The sequence below is a fragment of the Sinocyclocheilus rhinocerous genome, unplaced genomic scaffold (assembly GCF_001515625.1).
Source record: "Sinocyclocheilus rhinocerous isolate Xijiao unplaced genomic scaffold, SAMN03320098_v1.1 scaffold11, whole genome shotgun sequence".
Taxonomy (NCBI): domain Eukaryota; kingdom Metazoa; phylum Chordata; class Actinopteri; order Cypriniformes; family Cyprinidae; genus Sinocyclocheilus; species Sinocyclocheilus rhinocerous.
Window position 1 is genome coordinate 2,578,839 of NW_015625587.1, and position 6,837 is coordinate 2,585,675.

Genomic DNA, 6,837 nt, shown 5'->3' on the forward strand with positions numbered 1-6,837 from the left:
AATATATATATATATATATATATATATATATATATAATAAAACAGAATATGCTAGTTTAAATAATAAAATTTGCTCAACTGTAATCTGCACTTCTACTAATAAAGTTAAAGTAAAACTAATAGAATAAAATAGTGGAAACATTTTGAAAATAATTAGGTTTAATAATTATTCTATTGTAAAATATAATAGAACTGAACAGAATAATTGTAAAGAATAAAATAGAATTGTTATTAATAAAATTTGCATGACTACTCTGTGCTAGAATAATAATTTGAATGCAATAAAATAAAGTTTAGTTTTTGTTCTCACAAATAGAAAGATTACTAAGCTGTACTCTACATGAATAGAATAGAATAGAATAGAATAGAATCATAAGTGTGCAATACTCTGATTTTTATTTGTTAATTTAAATAGGAGCTGTGCTTATAAACCTTTCAAGACTCTATAATTTGACTGCAGAACTGATACAATAAAACATTTTATTTATAAAGAGGTCATGTTTTGCCAAGTAAACTTGCTGAATTTTGAAAATCCTGCTGAAATAATGGGCCTCTTCCAGAACCCACTGAAATTCCTCCAGCAGACAAGTATCAGCGAGAGTTTACCGGGCCCGAGGAAAAGTGACCTCTCTCTGGAACACAGAGCTACCTTCACTTCAAGATCAAAACAAAAGCAAGGTCCAACAGGAAAAAAGTTTACTCATTGACATTACTGTCAAAATAATCATGCAATATGGGCCTACCTCAACTGAGAAATTGAAGACAGGAGCAGAAGAGCATCCAGCGGGTTTTACTCCTCACTTCAGCAGCTGTCTCATAAAGATGCCCATGTGTTGGCCATGCACTGCAAAGAAGAGCCAATATCAGCTCCTAAATGGTCCATCTATAATAGGTTCCACCAGCACCATGTTTACTTGACAACCACACGGCACTGTCCTGGATCCCAAAACAATTTCCCTCTTGTAACATCGAACCTTTCATTTCTCCTGACTGTGGAATGAGTCACAAATGTAAAGCTGTCACTTTGGCCAACTCTGTTTAACCGTTCACCCCTGGCGTACTTAAAGTCTGGAAGGAAAACAACAGAAGTATAGTTAAAGACGTCTTTGTTCAAGCCTTCATATGTTTGAAAACTTTATAGTTAAACATTTTTGTTGTATTTTAATACTTTTGTTTAGACAAACTTTTTCACAGATTTTGAATAGCATTAAGTGGCATGACATTGTGTTGGTTTTGAGGTTAAAAGGTTGACATGATTTCTAATGTCTTTCTTTGAAACCTGGAAAAATCACATTGAAATGTCACGCTTGCTTTAGCTACGAGCCAGTTTTCATGTGTGCATGAGTTTTCTCTGCAAACCAATTGTTAGATTTATTTATTTTTTAATTTGTTTTGGCATTGAGTAGTTTTTGCAGTCACACCCACCATATATTCCCAGAGTTCATGAGAAACTCCTTTTGTCCAAATAATTCAACATCAATAATGCATGTCTTGTATGTGAGCATATGTGCGGTGACTACCTTGTTTTGTTTGTTTTTTCAAAAAAAAAAAAAGCAAGGAGCTCATTTATTTAATACTCTTATTTTGCTTATTTATTTTATAATTTTCAATGAGAAAATGTATTTTCCCTGTTTCAACAATTTGGCACATCAAGCCAGTCAAACTGGCACTCAGGATTGGGAAGGCATCCATGAAAATTCTTGTGAAATTATTATCCATGGCATTTACCGGTTATTACTAAGTGGTTTGGTTTAACTGTGCAAATAGGCACCATGTCAGGGATTGTAAATGCTTCGGCAATTAAGGTAGAATTATTTTTTTATAAAGTACACGTGTTCCACTGTCTCTCTCTGGAATCAAGGTGTAATGAATATAAGATGCTAGCTCATAAGGTCTTTCTAAATTGGAGACATTTTTGGTGTTTTAAATTCTTATTATATTTATAAATATGATGAGTGCAGCAAATTATTTTATTAGATATTTCAGAGCGAATGCAATCAATGTGCTGAAATCAGCAAACAAAATCAACTGTTTTTTTTTTTTATTATTATTTATTTTGCTTGTAAACTTGATAAGGCAATGACTTCCAGAAAGAGTCAAATGCTGGCAAAGACTGTTGGAAAAGGAAGGAGCAATAGGTTAAACACAGCAATAGAATACTAATTGACATTAAGACTGCTTTTGAAAAAATAATTCTGAAGCCAAATTGCTCTGGTTTCTCCTGTTTCAACCAGCCAATCATTTTAATGAAGGAGGCCCTGGAGCACAGCATTGGAAAATCCACGTTTACTCGCTCCACCAAACAAGAGTCAGAGACAGCGAGCGTGATGAACATTCACTTTTTAGTTCTCTTGCACATCCATTTAAACTTGAATCAAGCTAATATACAAAACCCATTATAGTATGAGTGCATATTGCTTTGAAGCAACCTATTTGTGACATATGAGGAAATGGAGAAATAATAGTTCCTGAAGATTGACACGTTCGCTAATACTCCAGAACATATGAATCCGTTGCTTATTAATATTTGTGGTTACAGACCATGACAAAAAACCACCAGTGACTAACACAAGCCACCAAAACACTTTTGAAGAGCAGGCTACAGATTTCAAGTCAAGGTGACGCTGGTGACCCATAATTTACGCAGTACAAACGTAAGCGGACACACAAAAAAAGTTCTCTTGGCATTGGTACCTCCTTAACAGGTCATTTCAACACAAACAGAGCCATTTATAAAGAGGAACTGTGAATCATACCAAATTGTGGCTTTGTTAATGCACGGGAAACTGTGAGCGCTAAGGTGATTAAATCGCTGATGTTCCTTTGAGGGAAACGTACCCATTGCTCCGGAAAAATAGAGACCTTTCTGCATTTGCAATTGGATGAAGTTAGTAAACCCAAATCCCTCCGGATCTTTAAAGTCAGTTGCTTAAAAGGAGGCTTAAATCTAACCTACATTTTTATAACCTTATTTGACTGACGGAGTGTTGAATGAGCTCATGGTTGAAGGGCTACATTTCCCTGCAAAATGCTGCAAATCAATTTGATGTAAAAGATGGACTCAATATATTTGCAAAAGTATCTCCCTTGATGTTTTTGGACATACAGTGTTTATGTAGATGGAAATGGTGGTTTAAATGTCTGTGGTAGGCAGTAAAATGTTTGCAGGAATAGTTCTGATTGCCCCAGATGTTGCTGCTTCTTTTTTTACAACTCTTCTGTCTGGAAACTACACTATGCAGATGCTCCACAACACGTCAGAGTGAATACTGCACGCCCACGCTCCATCTCCACCCATCCCAACTGAGAAAAGCGGTGGGTATGACCACAAAAATAATAACTTGCACAATTAAGTATTCCACTCCAAGTGCACACGCACAAATGCACGTCTTTCTTCCTTTCACTATCATAAACCTCAAGCCTCAAAATAAGAAACAGCACCTTACATAAGACTAGTAAGTAAAAACCACTTCTGCATTTTACCATTGCACATGTATGAAAGCTCTGGTACTGTGTTCAACCCTGCTATATTATTAGTGCTATATCACTAAACAAACAAACAAACATGACAAGAAAGAAAGAAAGAAAACATTGAGCATTACATTATATCACATCACAATAAATAAATAAATAAACAAAACATTGTGTTATGCCACTTCACGATAAATAAGTAAACCGAACATTGCATTATACCACTTCACAATATATACAGTAAATAAAAATAAATAAGCAAAATATTGTTATACCACTTCACAATAAATAAACAGAAAGAAAGAAAGAATGCAAACCATTGAACATTATACTTTTTCGTAATGAGAGCGCGAGAGAGAGAGAGAGAGAGAGAGAGAGAGAGAGAGAGAGAGAGAGATGTGACCTCATTGTGTATATATATTAGTGTAATAAAGGAAGTTCATGAAAGACAAGAGGTGATATGTACATAGAGGAGGTGATATAAATAGCTAACAGAACAGCTTGGCATTGTACCCACTTTATGTCTATCTGGGGCCCTGAAGGCATTTACACTGTCGAGCCAAAAGCGGGCGTGCTAATGCGTGCCAGGGCTTAACTGCAGGGAACTATTGTTAAGTACAGTGTCGAGGAGACCCCCTGTTGTTACTTATCTGACACCATCAGGGGTGGAAGATTGGAGGGTGGTCCCTAGAGCAGCCACGTCTGGCCAGTTTCTCTGCACCTTTGTGTGGGCTGCTGCTGCCAGGCGCTCTCCAGTCTACCCAACCTGGGAGAGACGAAGGCAGCCTTAATGAGGAGCCATGGCCCACACTGTGAATAAGAGGGAAAATATGCCAGGGACATAGTGCAGTTTGATTGAATGCTTGTAATAAAAAAAAAAACTACTGTAAACGTGCCATTTTAGTTTCTCTTAATTGTCTGATGGTGACTAAGGAATATCCCACTGCACTATATTTAAATACACTCCAAACTGACACTCTCACTAGATCCAGATTGTATATGTGTTATATAAATACAAGTAAAAATGATGCGAGAATAATTCTGACTGTGAATATGTATCTTTAATTACACGTTGTCATATAAAATAACCAGCGAATAAATAGAGTAATATAAGTACCGCTAACCTGAAGTATACAACAGAAACGGTTCCTAGTTAATTTCAAATCAGACATTAATTGAATTCGAGACCATTTCATGAATCTTTTTGGCTAAGAACCGGTTCGTACGAGTCATTTGTTCGTGATTCACGGCTCGCACTGTTTGTTGTTTTATTACGCCACCTCATATAGCATATAAACGTAGGCCTACACAAAGTTTGCGACTAGATTGTAAGTAATTATTGCATTTGCGACTATTTCAGTCAGGAGCCCAGCTGCGACCTGAGATGTCAGTGGGAAAGTGAAGTCATTTCATAAGAGGAGCAAGATGTTGATTAAAAACATGAGGCTGAATGTTGAATAGTGTTCAACTAGTGTTCAACTAATAACAGTGTTATTGTGTTATTGTGAATGCTATTTTCATCACATTGAACAGTTTACTAAAACAATGGCTATTGGTAAACGTTATATTTGTAAAGAGGGTCAATTTTGATTTGATTCACTATATATATATATATAAAGTTTTTTATCACATTTTCTATGAACTAATTATAAAATTAAATTGCATTTCTTCAAATGTGCAAAAATGCACAAAAATGTCCAATAATGGGAGGATGGGGGTGTGTTATTGTGTTATTGCGAATGCTATTTTCATCACATTGAACAGTTTAATAAAACAATGGCTATTGGTTAACATTATATTTGTAAACAGGGTCAATTTTGATTTGATTCACTTCCATTTAAAAAAAAAAAAAAAAAAAAAAAGATATTGATTAAAAACATGAAGCTGAATGTTGAATAGCCTAACTATCGTCATTCTTTTCAGTCAAGTTTGAATTCTTCCTTGAATTGCACTAAATTAGCATGTTAGGCAATACTGACAGCCTTGTTTTCAACTATTATTTAAAAAAAAAAAAAACATGTCTCACTGCATGCAGTTTATGACGTTTAATGAAAAAAATAGTCTAATGAAATAGGACGATATATATAGCAACACATAGCCAAACTTTCCGTGAAAAACCATTCCCCACTGATAGCTGCCTTATTAAGTAGAAGACACTGCCAGACAAGTCATCCAGCTGTTTTCATTGCAATATCAAATGAATCCAAATCAATTGCCTCTAAAGATGAATGCCTCCATGCATGACACCTCAAAGTCAAACCTTTGCTCAGGGCCTCAGTACCAGCGATATGAATTCAAATGATTTCCCCTCCTGCTTTTTAGATATGCATCACCTCGCTCGTTGGATGTGTTTAGTGATAAATTACCATCCCAGACTCCTTATCTGTGCCCGAAGCTGACTTCAGTACTGTCGTATATGATGCCATTGGACTTGGGTTATCAGAGGAGCCAAGGGGGTGAGCAAACAATGCACCAAGCACAGTGAGACAACATCTGCACCGCACATGTAAGCCAGAACACAATAGCTTGCTCTGAGAATTCAAGTCAAGATTATATTTTAAACGCTTTAATAATTAAATGGAAAAGCAGAATGTCATTTTTTTTTCTGGATGTGCAAATGCATTTTAATGTTTGTGTGAAAAAAATGAAGTGCATTTAATAAAGATTTTATTATTCTTGTTTACTGTAATATATATATTTATACATTAAAAACATTTTTATCACATTTTCTATAAACTAATTATAAAATTAAATTGCATTTCTACAAATGTGCAAAAGTGCACAAAAATGTCTAATAATGGGGGGATGGGGGGTGTTATTGTGTTATTGCGAATGCTATTTTCATCACATTTACCAATGTAATGTGATATATTTCAGAGTGAAATTTTTCAACAAACAGTTTACTAAATCAATGGCTATTGGTTAACGTTATATTTGTAAACAGTGTCAATTTTGATTTGATGCACTAGCATTTAAAGAAAAAAAAGAAAATAAATGATTTTATTCAGGAAGGATGCATTACTGTAAATTGACCAAAAGTGACTGTAAAAAATAATAAAAAGAAATCTTTCTATTCATCAATCCTGAAAAAGTAACAGTTTTCCACTAAAAAAAAAAATAAAAAATTAGGTAGTACAGCTGTTATTATCAACAATGATAATAATAAGAAATAAGAGATGTTGAGCACCAAATCAGCATATTTAAATGATTTCTAAAGAAAGTAAAGCTTTATTTATATAGCACCTTTAGAAAAACAGTGTTTACAAAGTGTTTACAGAAGAGAAAAGGATCATGTGACACTCAAGACTGGAGTAATGGGTGCTAAAAATTCAGCTTTGCCGTAACAGGAATAAATTGCATTTTAAA